Source organism: Euwallacea fornicatus, chromosome 36 (genome assembly GCF_040115645.1).
Source record: "Euwallacea fornicatus isolate EFF26 chromosome 36, ASM4011564v1, whole genome shotgun sequence".
Classification (NCBI taxonomy): domain Eukaryota; kingdom Metazoa; phylum Arthropoda; class Insecta; order Coleoptera; family Curculionidae; genus Euwallacea; species Euwallacea fornicatus.
Genome location: NC_089576.1, coordinates 1,551,350 through 1,569,336, shown reverse-complemented (window position 1 = coordinate 1,569,336; position 17,987 = coordinate 1,551,350). Strand labels below are relative to the sequence as shown.

The 17,987-nt window shown below is 36.3% G+C and overlaps 1 protein-coding gene across 3 annotated transcripts in view; it reads left to right on the top strand.

The window, feature by feature from the left end:
• Positions 1 to 93: 93 nt before the first annotated feature.
• Positions 94 to 17,987, top strand: part of Sol1 — a 161,017-nt gene continuing 143,123 nt past the window's right edge. The window contains exons 1-3 of one of the 3 annotated variants that reach the window (XM_066300472.1): positions 94 to 234; positions 4,924 to 5,378; positions 10,109 to 10,240. The gene's annotated coding sequence lies outside the window, so the exon portion shown is untranslated. Of the gene's footprint in view, positions 235 to 4,923; positions 5,379 to 9,948; positions 10,072 to 10,108; positions 10,241 to 17,987 lie in introns of those variants that run through there. The other 2 variants (XM_066300473.1, XM_066300475.1) reach the window with 2 other exon arrangements.

The window sequence follows — 17,987 nt, the reverse complement described above, 5'->3', positions numbered from 1 at the left end:
CATTTTTTTAACAACTTAGATTTTTATTTATAAAACAAAAATAATTACAATTTAATCATCAAAGTAATCGCCCTTACTTTCAATGCATTTCTGCCATTTATCAGGTAATTTTCGAGTCCCGTCTCGGAAGAAAGATGGTGATTTTGATCGGATAAAATCTTCCATTGTTCGGTGGACTTCTTCGAGACGTTGAAAGTGTGTATCAACCAGGTGATGTTGTAATGCTCGAAAAAGGTAATAATCAGAAGGTGCAAGGTCTGGCGAATACGCCGCATGATGGAGAACTTCCCAGCCCAACGCGGAGATAATGTCAATGGTGTCCTTTGCCGTATATGGTCGCGCGTTGTCGTGCAACAAAATGACTCGCCTTGTTCCACCACCATTAAAAGGTCTTTTTTCCTCAATAGCATCCCTCAATTTTATTAATTGGTCTTGATAACGGTTAGCAGTAATAGTTTCTCTTGGTTTAAGTGTCTCACAACAAATTACACCTTTGGAATCCCACCAAATACTCAATAACAATTTTTTTCCGTGGATGTTTGGTTTTGCGGTACTTGCTGATGGATAAACCCACGATCTTTTTCTCTTAGGATTGTCATACAATATCCATTTTTCATCTCTAGTAACAATTTTACTTAAAAAGTCCTTTTTTCTGAATCGCGTCAGTAGACACATTGCAATTTCGCAGCGCCGATCTTTGTTTTCTGGGCTAAGATCATGAAGCGTCCAGTGACCCCCCTTTGGTATCCTTCCTAATTTTTTCAAACGTATCGAAATAGCTGGTTGAGTCGTTCCGAGAGCATCAGCAAGCTCTTTTTGTGTTTGGCAGGGACTTTCATTGAGTGAGTTCTCCAACTCTTCATCGTTAACCTTTTTTGGTCGGTTGGTATTTCATCTTCAAAATGATCAAAATTACCATTCCGAAACTTTTGAAACCATCTTTTACGCATACTGTAAGATACAGCATTCTCTCCCAAGACTGAACAAATCATGTCTTGCGCTTCTGCAGCTTTTTCTTTTAAGTTGAAAAGTGAAAAGACGAGAGTGCCTTAAGCGCTGCTTGTCAGACGACATTTGTAACGTTCTTCTTGGTTAGATTAATCAAATTAAGTGGTTTGATAGCTCACAGATGGCGCTTCAAAACGGACTATATAGTTAGAAAAAATTGTGAATTCAGAAAGGTGTTTTAACCAATTTTATCTAAGGGCCGAGAATTCATTTATACACCTAATAGGTGGATAAGGTACATTTAAGATGTCTACCTAGTTACAGGATTTTTGTTCTTTTCACACTTAAAAGCTTCATGTTCCTGTTATTTTGTGTATGGTAGAAGTTTTGCTATAAAATGCCTGCGGAACCACTCGCGAAGGCATCGATTTTTTGTGTCTAAGAGCTTAGTGCTTGGATTGGACTAACAGTACCGTATTCCAACTTTGAATAGGTAGAGTACCAGGTATACCGGTATGAAGTGAGTACCTGGATATAAATGTCTCGATTTAGGGCATTTGCTGTAAACAAATCTTTTTTTTGTTCGTTTGGTTGGTGCGCAAACTGACAAACATATTTTGTAAAAATCAAGTCCTTGAACAAATAACAATATATTACTTCATTGCACCAAAAATGTCGAATTTTGCATAACAAAATGATGATTTACGGAAAGCATTCATTTTTTGCTTGCATTTGAAGAAAAATGCTGCAGAGTCGCATCGAATGTTTGTCGAGGCATGCGGTGATTATGCTTTATCAGAAGCAACGTGCAAAAGATGGTTTCAACGATTCAGAAATAACAATTTTGATGTGCAAAATGAAGAACGTGGCGGACCATCAACAAAGTTCGAAGACGCCGCACTGCAATCGTTATTGGATGAAGATGACGCTTTGAGTCGAAAGCAAATGGCAAAAACGTTAAATGTTGCACAACGAACCATTTCTGGTCGTTTGAAAGCTATGGGAAAGACCCAAAAGTGTGGAAAATGGGTGCCGCACGAATTGAATGAAAGACAGATGGAGAACCGAAAGAACACTAGTGATCAGTTGTTCCAAAATGATACATCTTTATCTCGGTATTCTTCAGCAAACTGAAGACGTTTGATTTTGTTCCTCTTGCTTATGTACGGTTTCTTTCGTGTTATCCTACCATGGAAGTTACTTTTTTTTCAATAAATTTCTAATTGTTTGGGGATTAGCTGTATTCTTTAATGCTACTTCTACCATTTTCGTTAACTTACGGGCTGATAGTTTGGGATTTTCCGCAACTTTCCTTAGGATCCAACGCTCGTCGTATATATTAAAAATTTTGTTTGAAGCAATTTTTACTTTATTTTTGTTACGATGGCCATCATTATAACGTGATATAATACCTTGTACGGTGGTGTAGGGTCTGTTAAGAATTTTTGCAATTTCCCGGTAAGATTTTCCATGTTTATGATGATGAATCGCTAACTCTCTCTCCGCTAAACTTGTTTGGCCCCTCTGATGTCCCATCGATACGAAAAATTGAGAAAAGTATTATGGAAACACTTAACGCAGATAAATTCTTCACGATAGTAAATTTTTATAAAATTTGGAACTATTCAACAGAAGCAAGAAATATTCGATGTCTACGAATCACCACTGTACGAGTTTCAATTTGACTATCAAAATATTGAGAAAAATATTGTTATTTTACAAAATACTTTACCATAAGAATTTGTGATAAAAAAACGTTTTATCCATGACCATTCTTCGCAAAATATAAAAATTTAATGGTTAAAAGATATTTATTTAAGAAAAAACACAACATATTAGAAAATTTTGAGGCGTGTGAGTTTCGATTTGATATATTGTACGTTTTTAGTTGCTTTATGATTTAGATTGAACCTCATGCGTGTGGCTCTCCCCGATTATGAAGTACAAATCTACGGATTTACACTATACAAGAAAATTGAATTGTAAATTTTTTTTTTTTAGTTGGCTTAAGGATTATTTATCAATTTTAGAATAAAAACAATTTAAGTGTTGGATTTGGACTATTAAAGTAATTCTCAACAACTTTTTCAAGCAACATTTTGTTTAAAAAATCAGAAACGGAGTTAATTTATTTCTAAGTCGAAACTACATTTTAAACGATTCCAAGCTCCCTGTATAAGAAAATAATTTTTTCTCAGGATGAAAGGTGTTTTTAGAACAGGTAAAAACTTTTATGATGAGTGATTTTCCGTCGAAGAACGCAAAAATTGCTCCATTTGTGGTATAGGCAACCGTATCTGTGAACACCCAGCACATTTAGATAAAAAATCTTAAAAAGGTTTTTATTCTTCAGCAAAATTGTCCAGTTCCGTTGAAGGAAAATTTGAGGGTGAGGGAAAATTTCCTATATCCTTATGAAGATTTCGGTTGGTTTATTGGGTCAGCACTGGATCCAATCAATTACTGAATCGTCATTTCATATCTTCATTCTAAACGACTAAACAGAGATAATTTCATCTGTTAAAACGGTTTCCGACGGAATAAAAGAATTCCCTATCTGGGGCCAATTTTCTTGGCAATATGGTGCAGGAACATGACCTGTTCCCCGTTACTTTTAACCGCTTTATTCACTCTAGTTGGTGCCATTAATAATTATTACTTGGGCAAATGCAGCCCACAATCAATATTAACTTTGACCAAGGTTAAACTTTACCTGAAATAATGTTGTGTGTGTTCAACCCTATTTCTATAGTCAACTGGCTATTAACCATTTATAAACGGGCCCGCAAACCGGCAGTCAGGACCATGTCTATTCTATTGGCCACAGTAATTTTGCGGTCTCTTTTATGCACATAATATAGCGTAAAGCAGATAATAGTCGGCCAATTTCTAAAACCATTAGCTATGGCATTATTAGACAGTTCTAAATCAAAGGGTTTACTTTAACTGTCTTTGTCATTGAGATTGTAAGTAATGGATATATTCCATGAGGACAAATGCAGAGCAAGATAATACGAATCCATTGTTATAAATTTGTAGAGAACTTTAGTTTCAGTTATTAAAAAGGAAGTTATATGTATTTTTCAAATTCGTTTTGCTACGCTCCTGGATTTTCTTTAAAAAAATTGCCATTTTATAACATTAAATGTGATAGAACTCGGAAACCATTAATTTGGATTAAAACTAGTCTCGAGAAAAGTTTCATTCGTAGTACCTGTCAAAATTATTTGTCGAAACTTCCAGCTTCAACTCTTAAAAACCCAATTTTAAGGATTTTCCAGTTTTTTGCTACGCCATTGGTGTTCATGTCATGACGTAGTCATTAAAATATTGTTACGATGAAAAAGGAGTAGTGGTGGAGAAAGTTGTGTCTTGAAAGTACTAATTTGCAGAATTAAAAATTTAATTTCGTCAGTTCGCACTTCATCCGTGGTTACACCACTGGTTTCCGGAATTAAAATCGTCGACTTGTCTGAAAATCAGTAGGACTTAAGTAACAATTTACGATTGTCAGAAACCCAAAGTCAGGAAATTAATGCTAGGGTTTTGCAAATCCATACCGATACGCCACTGATAATTAAACGAGTTTCTTACCTTAAAACTTTAAACTAATACTCATACTTTTGTGGAGCAATTCAGTGGCGGAGCACACCACGTTTCAGCTCTGGTCTTAGTTAATTAGCCGTTTTTACATTTCCTAAGCGAAACTGGTACATTACTGGTTTTCGAATTCAAAATACTATTGAATTAAACCTTAAAAATAGCTTGATTGAAGTTCGAAATAATAGATTTTAATAAAAATCAAATTGATTTTTTCACGAAATGTGAACACAATATTCGGTCACCATATTGTCAGTAAATTTATTGTTGAAATGCAATTTTGGTTGCATATGAATATCTTATCAACACTTTAAAGCAAACTACAGATTAAAAGTTTCGTATTACGATTTGAAAATTTCTAATTATTTCCCGTAGTTTGCAGGTCCCCGTCCAGCAGCTCATGTCCAGTGGCACATGCCAGTTCCACCGAAAACATGATGGGCTACATATCTGGCGATTCCCGATCTTCGACGGGCCATTAAAGAGGGAACCCCTAAATCAGTGGCTTACGTAATTCTGTTTTAACGGGCCATCATTCAACCGTAGGGAAAGGAAACATGGAAAAGTTTGGCCGGAGTTTTCGTAGAAACTTCACACTCGTTTGGTAATGAGCGCGCATCTCAACTCCGGCCTTCCAAGACCACATGGCGCGAAGTTCCCGTTCAGTTCGGCAGCAAACCTGGATCGCTCCGGCACGATGTTCCAGAATCCGGGATTCGGCTCCGGCTAGCGGTAATAGCGTCGTATTTCAAGAATCAAGGTTTAAGGATTTCCTGTGCGTTTTGTGGGTGGATTTTTGTGAAGTGCGGAAGGACTAGAAATAAGAAAAGGTAAAGATGTTTCAAATCTCGAGTCCTTTATCTGCTGCTTACCTTTCAAATCATTAGTGATTTTTTTCAACCGGCAAATTACAAAACAAAAGAAATAATCCTCAAGGGCGGAATGCGCGTTGAAACCTAATCAGTGATGGATATCGAAAATTGACCTTTTTCGATACATGCGAGGTACGTCCGCAGAGATTTGAGCTTTTGTATTAACTTAACGTGGCAGCAATGAACTTTCGCTAGAGCTTGCTCTAACGCAAGTTCAAGGTTCAAATTATATTACTTACAGACTTATCGCTGAATCAATTTACACGAAAAACAATTCGGAGCAGTGAAAGTGAAAGAGAAATTAATTAAGGTGTGGGTACAAATCGTTATAGTCTTAATTAAACACTCCGGAAGGCCGTCGAAGAAGAAAAAGGAATTGTTTTCGAAAGCCCCGAGGCAATGTTATTTTTACCAGACCACAGCTGTCTCATTCTTTACAGTACATTTTCCCATTTTCTATGTGTTTAGTTAGTTTAATTTAGTTGCGGAATTGCAGGGATTATAAGCTGCTACAGACGACGTGCTTTTGACACCGTTCCAGTGTCAAGAAACTTGAACTAAATTGCTATGCAGTCCCACTATACGCGGCTTAAATGCTCCTACATGCTACACGTAATTGCTCGTAGCTCACAAATTTAAGTTGAACCTCCTTACTAAATTAAAACACTGTGTATAGCTATGCATCAACGTTTACGTACCTTATTCAAGGGAGTAATCTTCTTTACAGCAGGTGAATAATGGAAGCCCGAGAGGAACGCTTCCATTATCGGAATAATAATTGCTTTCGCGACTGCAAACGATGCGGTTAGAATTACACATTAATTTGCGAGTTGACAAAATTAAAATAGTTCGAACGTCCTGAAGAATTTCGCTTGCCCTTGCGTTTAATTAACCCTGCCAATGCAAAGGGTTAATTAAATTGTTAACAGGAGAGAGTGAATTGAATTTTTATTTGAGACATCAACATTTTTTTAATGTGCCAATTTAGCCTCACTACTCATTCTCAAATTTTTTACGGTCAGCCTCCCCAAATTCATTGGCGTAACAGGTCTAGTCGCGTAGTAAAATTTTTTTTTTCATTTCTCATGAGATGTTTTAATTAACTTCATCACGTCATCAAATGTGATTCTGCTATGCCCCTGTTTTATCACCAATCAAATTGTAAATCATCCTTTTTATATCTAATATTCGGTTAATTCTTCTTTAAATGCATTAGCATAAATGGCTATTGATTGCATTTAAAAATTTTCTTTATTCCAAGGACTTACGAATTTTATAACTTATCAAGCGTATATCCAACAAATCTTGAATTTTAAGCCTGTAAATGGAACAAATCTCCCACATCTTTCTGTCGAGAAAATTTATCATATTCCTTGACAATCTGGTGCAGGAATTCGAGTGCATTCTCTTTAGGTTTCATATAGGGTAAGATACTCAGGGATATCACTTGAGTTAAATACGTCATGAGAATATACAACATATTGTGCCACATAAGGAGTACGGATTTGCTCAAGTGCCATATGGAGAGAACATTTTTCAGTTAAGCGGATATGACTTTTTTGGGTTCAAAATGAAATTCTAAATAATATGATAGATGTATAAAACATGTGAGATACTCGCAGTCAATTCATGGATATCTGAAAATCCTTGGATATTCTGAGAAATAAATATCTACATATATTTAGACACTCTCGGAAATGTTCTTAACCACATCAAGAAAATATCAAAAATGTCATTCTGAGGTCACCTTGTAAATTCTGCAATTTCGCAAAATGCTTCAATTTTTGAGAAGACTTGATGATAGTCCGAGAAATATTTTTCTATAGCATGAAAATATGAAAATTCTAAAGGGAAATTTTCCGAAGGATGCGAAAAAATATTCCATCGTCAAGAAAAAGTCTGGCTTTTTCGTGCATTCTCTTCATGGTTCTCTCATTATTTTGAACTGCAATAATTTAAATCACATATACTGTAGAGCGTTTAAACCTATGTTAAACCGTAGTCGAAAAGGGCACTGGAGGAGAACATTTTTACCTAAGATAACTTGATCTAAATTCGCATATCCGACATCTGCCAACGCATTCGGTTCAACTATATTTGCTCGTTGTAAGCATTGTCGTTGTACATGAAAAAAATGTCGCCACCATTTGGTCAAGAAAGATAAAATTTTCTTGACAGGTAGAGGCAAAATTTCCAAATTATTTTCTTTACGTTCACAAAGCAAGTTACTTAGAGCTATAATATCAGTTGAATATTAAGAAAAACATCCGAATTTTCTTTCTTTTTACATTTATATCTATTGGAAAAAATCCTAACGTGGCGTCTAAGGAGGAAGTTTTTATCTTTGGGGCCATAAATATAAATCTAAAAGATAATAAATGAGTAAATAATATGAATCATTTTAGAGCTGGCATTCTGAAACCTAAAGCCTCCGCTCCGAGGGCATAAATTTTTACATTTATGTAGTAAGACTGCGTATGACGAGTCTCTCATAATATATTACAAGAATTTCTAAGGGATTTGCACCCCGGAGCGAGCGTATCAAGGGTGATTTATTATATTTATTTTATTCGAGTGACACGTGCAATTTATCCCACAAAATACGCGCCAGTCTCCTAAAAAGAAGTGTATGTTATCGAACGATTCAATAATGCCGATTTATTCAGCGAAGTTGAAATGTAATAATGGAAAACATACAGGTTGGTAACTCGTAAAGAAATTACTTACAACCTGACAACAGAGATATGAGAGTACAGAGGACTGCTATGTGGTCTTTTGGAGGAAGGGACTGGATTCTAGAAAAGTAATTTGAAATTTGAACCCAGTTGGGACAAACCATTGTGGCCAGTTCGATACGGAACTTGTAGAAACTGCACAGTACGGTTAACAGGACGTGTACAATAATTGTTTGCAAATGGTGCATAGTTCGAGTTGTTATTGATATATGGAAGAAGTTGAACTTAGACCAATTTATTTAAGCCAATTATATCGGGACTAATTAGAATTCCTCTTAGTGGAGGAGGTACATACGTGCAGATACTTATTTCTCATATCTTCTTAGGGATCGAACTAATCCCAGTATTAAAGATGGAGCCCCAATCAAAACATATCAAGCAAAAAAATCGACCAAATAAAAGGCACAAAATTGTTTTTGTTCTCTTATCTATCGGACTGAATTCCGCAGAGGGCGTAAACTTCATTTCCTCGCATAACCCTTTTTATCCCTTCGGGGGGTCATCCCCAGACGAAAGTTTCTGGCTTTCTCAAAGAACTTCTTAGGAATAGATATCGGCCGAACGAGGGGATTTCGGCGTTGTCTATAGAGGATCATTTACATATAATAATCTCCAAGGGACTAGTTTCGGAACCGTTTATTTTTATGGGAAATTTTATTGGTGTCGCTTATGATCGAATTTGCAGAGCTGCATTTTAAATTGGAACTTTCTGTGAAATTGATTCTCAGAACAGCTGTTATAATTGATTAGGACTGGTAAGTACATCTCTCTTTGTGCCAATTAAGATTAGTTTCCAGGGAGCAAATCCTGGCGGATCTTTCAGGCTATTTCTCGAAAATCCCGGTTTCCAATACCCAATCCAAAGGGATATTTTGATAGCCGGGCAGAGGGGATTGGCTTGTTGGATTCCAAGCTGAAAGGCATCGATACGGAAATCTGTCTGGTCACGTGAAGGGGCAAAGTGAAAAAGTCGTTAAATTCAAGACAAAACCGAACAAAAACTTCAATGTCGAACTGAAAAAATAACGGGCATTGAATGTTGGAGAAAAGTTGAAACATAGAAATTGCACTGTAATACACGAGTTCAAATCGAATGCAATTTGTTAGTCGGTGGGGTGTTAAATACCATCCTATTGTCTAATTTAAAACCGTAATGAAACAGTTAATAAAAATTTGCTGTATATCTGGTTTCTTTTGTTCCTTGATTTCTGTACTGCAGTAACATTCAGCACAGGATGGCCAACTTCAATAATGCCATAATGAGCGCCATATATAACGTAAATGACCATACAAAATGCAAATGACCGGTAATTTACTGAACAAATATGTGAACGAGGAAATCATTTTTTCCACTGTTTGGAACTGATCAAAATTGTCCGGTATTTTACCAGCCGAATATTCGGACAACTAAAATATATTTTCTTGACAGGGCACTTTGAAATCCCAAATATCCTTGAAACATCTACTTCGCGAATACCCCTCGTACAAATGCCAGGTAAGAAATCAGGAGAGGGCGCCATTGTCGCACAGCGGCGAGGAATTTCTATTTCACAAGTCGCTTCAAACAATTGTTCAGACAAGTGAGGAATTGTTACTAAATTTTGTAGATTTCCTTTAAGGGTTACTACTTACCCGACTTACTTATAAATGAAAGTGTTATTGACCCATTTAGTTAAGGTTGCAGCGAGTTTTTATCTTAACTTTTCCAGGTCATGAATTGATATTTTATTCCGTTTTACGGAGCGGAAATTTGCGAACGTTTTCTTGACAATTTGGTGAGAAAAGTCGCGTCCTTTGTACAAGTAGTTTCTTTAAACTGACCTCATTAATGAAATAATTAGTACCTGCACAAATAGTTTGAACAAATTGCACTTTTTCCATGATAATTAGTCTTTGTAAAGCACGGATATGACAAGGTGATACTAAATTTATTCATGATATGTTTCCCATTAGATAACCGCATTATTATTCCGAACCACGCAGATTGCCTGCCACTTCAAAAATTCGAGGAGAAAAATAGAGAGTTCCCGGGTTTTGGTGAGACTGACGTGCAATATTGTATGGGGGAATAGTCAGCTGGAACAGGTAAGCCATGGAGGGAAGTTATCGAACCGAAAATTGCATTTCGAGGGATAGTGTTTGCATTATAATGCTTGCAGAAGAGACGTCAGTTTGAGGTTGCTGCCGCAGTGCATGTGCATAAACCATAAAAGAAACAATTCCCTTGCCGTAAATTATTACAACGTATGCCACAAAAATGTCGCGAATTATTTAAAATATCGCGTGATTATACCCATGCCCCATATTTTCCGGCTTACTTGCTGTATAAATCACAGCATTTGTCAAACGTGGGCCATTCAACATGCATCATTTCATGAGATGGATTCACGATAAATTGTAAAATATGTTGGAGTAATTTCGCTCATATGTTTACCAGCCGAAAGACTGCGGAGGGTGAAAAATGATGCTTTACGAGCGGCTGGGAAAACAGGAACGTTGCCCGGGGAGTTGAAAAATCAACGCTTCACTTTTAATATCACTATGAATTAGTCTGAAATAACGTTGAGAATAATTACTTACATCAAAGGGTAAATTTACCGAAAATCGAAATTTATATCAAATCTTGGGAATATTAAGACGTATCGCTCATTACTTAAACGTTATTTGGGCAGAATTAACCTCTATGTTTAATTAAACGCCGTATTTGCTTTCGAAAATTTCGCATTCCCTAAATGGCAATCAGCTACGGGATAATTAATTATTGTGTCGTAATAAGCCGGTGAATAATGCTAATCTGGATCAGACTAAATGCCAGTTAGCGCGGGAAATGTATTGAAAAATTTGGAGTTAAAGAGAAGGTTAGATGTTGTTACATTTATAATATTTTTGGGGGCTTAACAGAATTATCCATAGGGGTAAACTACGGAGGATGGACATACGAAAATTTGATTTTGTGGACACAATGGTGAATTATGCGCAGTATCCAAAACGAATGTTTCTCTAATTGAAATGGTGAAGGAATGTCTCTCCATTCAGCGTAAAAATTGAAAACCAAACTCCTTGATTATATTTATGTACTTAGAAATTTGATTCACTTCGAACAGTTCCAGAATGCCTGAAATTGAAAAACTTCCCCTCTTCGCATATCTCATTTTCGCACCCTCACAACTATTTCGTTTTATCTGGAGGGCAACTTAATTTTACCAAAAGCAGTTTCTCCATCTTTCTTATTAGGAATTAATCTATTTTGAGCACCTGGCGCTATAAACAATAGTTTATCCAATTTGTAATAGACAATTGAATGGACAGGCGACACCACATAAATCCTCTCTGTATCGTGAATGGGGAAATATATAACAGTAATTTGTCTGATGGTCAGTTTAGGATTGTAAATGCCGGAATACATGGCTTTCCTACTGAGCGAATAAATGCCATGTCTCTGAAATTTCACAACCATTACTCATTAGTTTTCACCACCAGTCAAGATCCAATTAAAATAGAATTATTTTAATGTAATATTTTAACAAGCTGGCAGCGTTGGCTTACACATGACAGTTGACATCATTGATCATTGCACTGTGTTGCTTTGAAACAAAACACAGCTGCTGGGTTGCCATTTTCACCGATTTTAAAGTTATTTATAAATTTTTAGTCGGCGGGTCAAAAGGGCAACGGACCTTGTTTTCCGCAACCATGGCGAAAAACACCCAGTTTTTCCCATGTTGATTTTCTTGTTTTCTCTCATAATAACGACCCTGCATTTCATTTGCGTCCAGGTTTTCGACATAAATACGTGCTCTAAATCAAACTTTCTTCGTAAATATCTTGCGTTTAACGTCAATGAGAAGTCTTTTGATCCAAATCGACTTCTTTTTGGATGAAGAAGTTGATACAGGTCTCGTTTTGATTTTTTTTTATCAAAGCATATTTGCCTGCCTATTGAAAAGATTTATCAAACGAAAGTAGATGTGATGTAAAACGAAATTGAAATGTTTTTTTGGGGCATAGAGACTCAAAAGTTTAAGTCAAGACTAGAGGAGAGAAAGGCGCAAGTAATAATAAAAGAAAATATTGTTTTTGAGGTTTTCTCTAATTTAAAAAAATGAACTTCTGACGCTATTATCGGTGAGAAGGGACAAAAATTCATAAGTTCGGGATATTGATGAATTTCGAGATTTTAATATCTGTGACATAGCCATGAATATTTAAACATTTGATTTCTGTTTAGGATTGCCAATAGGGGGTCGAATTTTGTGTGGAGGTATACTTGATCCAGGATTAAAATCAAACGTCGTCAGTGTGTCTCTGTGCATTTTCGAGATATACACTGATAAACGTCGAGAGGAGATACTTTTTGAGTCGCCCTTTAAATCAGACTTAGCTTCATGAACGAGGCTGCACTGGATTGCACGCAGGGCCGTGGCTACAGCAAAACTGCTGTAGTTTACTTTTTTAGGGTTGAGTTTCTCTTTGAGCTGCTCTATAAATCACAGAAAACATCTCGGCCGTGACTGTCATCGTTTAGGAGATAAAAATTATTTTATAAATTTACAAAACCCATGAAAGCTGAGCTGCTGATACATGGTTGCCTTTCCACACAGTTAACACGGTCATGATCTGAATTTTAGTGAAATTTTTTTTCGACTTATAGTAAATATTATGGGTGAAATACTAACTACCGACTATGTTCCAGTTGAGGTTTTTGCAGTAGTTTTTCGTTTGAGTCGAATTTACTTCCGCGAAGTATGGGTTGTTGTAGGTGTTCGGACTTGTGCAATCGACAAACCCATCGATGACCACTTTTTTTGTTTAATTAATTTTGTTCATGTCTAGGCCTAGGTTTAGATTCGTGGTTAAATACCGTTTAGGTATACGCAGGTAGCCTCAGTCGTTTTTAAAAATGAATTCTGTTTAGGTTTGGTCTAGAGTGCAATCCGGCACCCTTTTCACTCGAACTGAACTAACATGAGAAATATTTTAATTTTGCCTTTGTTGAATTCTATTTTAAATATTCCAGCAGATTTTTTAGAAGGCAGTTAGATCTTAGACTCATTAACGTTGAGACACGTCTTTAGGGCCGAATAAACAGGGTGTTTCTGAATAAGTCTGCCACCTGCTTCTCGCATGTTTATGTGATCAAAAATGAGAGATAAAATTCATACAACCGTGGCTCTATTTCCGCTTTGCATCTGAAATACACGATGCTAAAATATTTTCTTTTTTTTTTTTGTTTTTTCCTACTAAGTTCGTTCCAGCTTTAAATATTTTTATGGAAATTGGGACGCGTAAAATAGATGTAGAGATACATTTTTTATGGGAGAAAACGTTTTGCTTTCACCAGTTGTTACTGGTGTGACCCTGAATGTTTTAATCGAAATATATCACACGCCGCTGGTTAATAAAAAATAAAAATAATTTTCTGAACGCTTCGTATTTTTGCGAAAAGAAGTTTTTTAAATATCCGTCATAACGTTAGCTATTTTCGTTGGAAAAAAGTGAAATGCAACAATCTGCAACTGAGAAATCGCACAATTCGTCCGTTTAACATGATAAAAAATAAACCAGGAATTTTTTAAACAGTGTTCGGATAATATGCGAAAAAGGGTCGAGGAACGCATTCTTGTAGGTAGGACGTTTTTAACGCCTTATTTAATTTTTTTTTAATAAGTAACGTAAAGTCCCTAATTTAGTCCTGCAATTTTAGTTACCAAATAATGCTTTCACCTGAAAAGGGTCAACCTTATGAAAAATATGCAAAAGATCCTTTTTTCACAAAAATATGAAACATTCAGAACACTGTTTTTATTTGTTTTTAAAACAGAGGCGTATCAAATTTTTCGTTTAAAATCTTCAGGGGTACCTCAAAGGATACGCCACTGCAGAAACTCAGAACATTGTTTTTCCCTCAAAAGATGTGTCTACATCCATTTGCAGGTCCTCAATTTTCACAACACATTTTTCACTCACTATTTAATACCGTTAAGCATTTTATTCGAAAAAAAAAACTAAAAGTAATAATAATTTTTGATTATCTCGTACTTCAGACAGAAAGTGAAAACGGACCGCTGGTCGTATAAACTTTTTTTCTTATTTCCATCACAGAAACCTACAAGAAGCAGTTGGCAGCCATATTCAGAAACCCCTGTAAACGCGTTCACATTTAAGTAAGATGTGACGTCACTTAATTAGCGCACATGCTAGCTCTTCACGAAAGTTGTTTTCTCGTTTTTTATCCGGATTGTCACGTCCACATAATTATTACATCACGATATCGATATCGATAAACCTTAATTAAAGTAGTAAAAATTGATGATCGATTTGCCGGAAATAATGTCTCTGAAAACGCAAACTTGAAGAATTTCGAACGTAAAATATGCAATCTAAAATCGTCTTTGTTGCCACTTCGTGGAAGCACCATACCTCCATTGATAGGAAGGATCATACATCCTGATCCTACAGCTGGACCGAACGCACAATTTGGTCCTTCGAGCCTTACGCCAGATTTGGTACCATTATCGAACCACATTTGGTCTTGTCATCGGACCGAAAAGTAGGTGAAGTGTTGGTGCACTGAGGAATTGGCCATATCCTAAAAACTGTATTCAGTACCTCTTGTAATGACAGCTAATTGACCAATGAAATACAAAACAAAGAAGAAATGAATGTTTGCCTCTCTGAAATAAAATTAACTTGTTTTGATTTTTTTTTAAATCTTTGACACGCCACTGCAGATTGTATTTCGATGATTAAAAGTTAATAAAAATTCAACAATATCGAAATTTCAACTCGATGCAAAAATCGTAGACAAAAACGTCTCAAAAGACAATCATTATTCAATTAATTTTTGACAAATTTTCGACGTGTTGAGGCTTAAACTCACAGCTAGAACTATTCAACACTTGAACGTGGCGAAATTTAAAATTCAATCGAAGATCGGAAAACTGGAGTTTACCACTAAATAAATAAAATTAAATGTGATTTTTTGGAAAATTTTAGAAGTCTCGAAGTGCCACGGAGGATGATTACAATTTTGCGCTAGAAATTTAGTGCAAAAATTTCGATTCGTGGCAAAATCAGAGACCAAAGTCGTTTCGAAACGAATTAATTTGGTTGTGGCTCTAGTTACTTTTTATCTCATATTCGAAATATTTGAGAAATCCCACACGTCTCGGGACGTTATTGGAGACATTAGAATGTAACACCAGAACTTGCAAAATAATTTAAAATTTTGAAATTTTAGTTGATGGTCTCAGTCAGAGTACAGGAGTATTTTTTTAAAGGAGGAATTTAGGTTGACTACCATTCATAACACACGGGGCACATATTTTTTGGTATTATGCTTAATGAAATATCTCGCAAATAGCTTCCAATAATTAAAAAAGATTATAAAAGCGTAATTCTTTTATGGCTGTGAGTGGAACGTATTGCACAGAATGCTTAAAAAGTCGGATTCGTAATGGTCACCATTTTGTCAACATTAGATATGTTATCGTACCGGGAGATTCCAGATACATATCTCAAAATCATTTTTTTGTCCTGCAAATCCCGGAAAATAATGTCGAGCGACTTTCAAAAATTACGAGTTTTAATCAAATTTTCTGAATTTTCACCAGCTCTGTTTTTAAGTCACTGGGGGGCGTGAACACTTCCGTGATAACGGTGCTTGATCATGCGGCTGCCACAATGTAGTAGATTTTTGAGTTCCGATCCTTTGGGAAAACTGAAAAAAATCCCAATTTAATCTCAGAAAAGTCATTTGAACTGGACGAGCAATGCGACAATTCCCACAATCATAATAAAGATCCGACATTTAAACTCTTCTGAAATATGCATAATCATTTCAAAAGTTAGATAGGTTCGAGTGAGTGAACGTCTCACTTGTCTAGTTGTTTATGAACAATCCTGAAACTTTTCGCTGAAACAAGGCACAGTTCAAATTTTGTAGCTGACAAAGAAATAAAATATGCATGTGTTAAAGCCCGACAATTTATCGTGGCTCTAACAAGCAGAGCCTCAGTCAAGTGCTAGACAACGTTCATTTTTAATCAAGAGACTCTGTCTTCTCTGTGACAAGCCGTTGACTATTTTATGAAGCTCCACGAGATTTCCACGCTCAAATTAGGTCTGGTTTAATTGTAAAATGCACTTTTCGAGAGGAAATTGAATTAGTATTGCTGATGCGAATGAATAATTTAATGTGCCTTCTTCTTTCTTTCGTGTATAAGAAACTCGCATTCTTCCACATCTATCAAGTAAGGATCCCGACTCAGCCGTCAAACACATATATCATCCAGCTGAGATAAGTTTGACTTTGCACTTTATGGAATTGAAAATCTCGCTTATCTGCAACACATTTTGAAACAGAGTTATTGGGGTTTCGTGTTTGCCGACAATAGGATTTGCCGATTCCAGATTTAGTTTGTGCTGGATACGTTCAAATGATTTTCAAACCCCCGGGGGGGTTGCATGCAGGTAAAAGGAATTCGGCCACAATCCGACAACGACGCGCCGGGTCGGACGGCAGATGTCACGTTCTACGGGCAGTGTTATTTTTAAGACAAAAGGGAGTCGCGGCATTGCCGTTGCGCGACTCTTTTCAGGGCCTTAGGAAATTTTCCCGAACCTCACAGTTTGTTGAGATATTATTTATTTCTTTTATTTACCTTGAAAGCCACAAAGGAATCTGGAAAGTTAAGGAAACTCGTTATTATTTTAACATTCAGCCAACCTCAAAGGAACGCAAAGCAGCCCTCCATATAAAGTCTGGAACTGAGTTTGCAAATATTGTTCCGAAATAATTTGCATCCACGCTGTAGTGGAATTAACTTAAGGAGCTGTAATTCTCCAGAGGTTCTTAATTAAATATGAATCATTAATAATTGAAGTTGCATTTCCCCTGGCCGGGTTTCTATCTCAGTCCAAGTTTATTCGAAAAGAGAATTATGAAGTTTGCGTCTTGCTCAGATGGTTTTGTTTGAATTGGGGTTTGCGTTGTTTCGGCAAATGAAGAAGTTATGAATATATCCCTGGATTTCGGTTGATTTTTGCAGCAGCAAAAACTGCAGCTACGACTGCTATACAATTAAAAATAAATGGTTAGTATCAGTTCCGAGCGAGCCAGAAGTACGTGACCTATTAAAGCGATCCGAACTTGAGAATCTGGAAAGTTTTGGAACTTTCGGAACTGACGAACGTTTTTAGTGTTTCATTCCTAGTTTATGTTAGACGAACCTTGTCGATTCAAAACCCAATTCAAATGCGCAGAAAGATGTTTCTTATTTCCATTTTTCCCGTGGAACAGAAGGCATCCAGATCTCATTTAGGATCGCGACATTTAAAATGCGTAATTAAAATGCCGGTTAAAGTTAAAAATGTGTCTTGAAAGCAGTTCGTCAGGCTGCGATGGAAGAGGAAACCTCATTCGGTAACTTTTATTAAAAATTAACGTTTCGCCGACGGTCCAGGATAACTCTATTCCGAAATTTGCTCACTTGTCAAAGGCGAAAGGAGCCAACTTATTATGCGTCATTATTAGGCAAATTTATGCCCCAAGGATGTTTGATTAAGGCCCGGTTTTTCGAACTCCTGGCAACTTTGCCACCAAAATAATTTCCATAGAAACAACGAAATGAGAGTGGAGCATTGGTCAATTGCTCCATTTCCATGGAAATTATTTTCCTGCCGAAATTAACAGGAATTTGTAAGAGCCACTTCTCTCGGGTTCCCGAGTTCTTGCGAAAACTTCCCCCTACCCGCGAATTCCCGGTTCTCTCTTAAATGTCCAATACAGTATTTGTGCTAATTTTTAAATAAATCAGTTTGGAAAATAGTC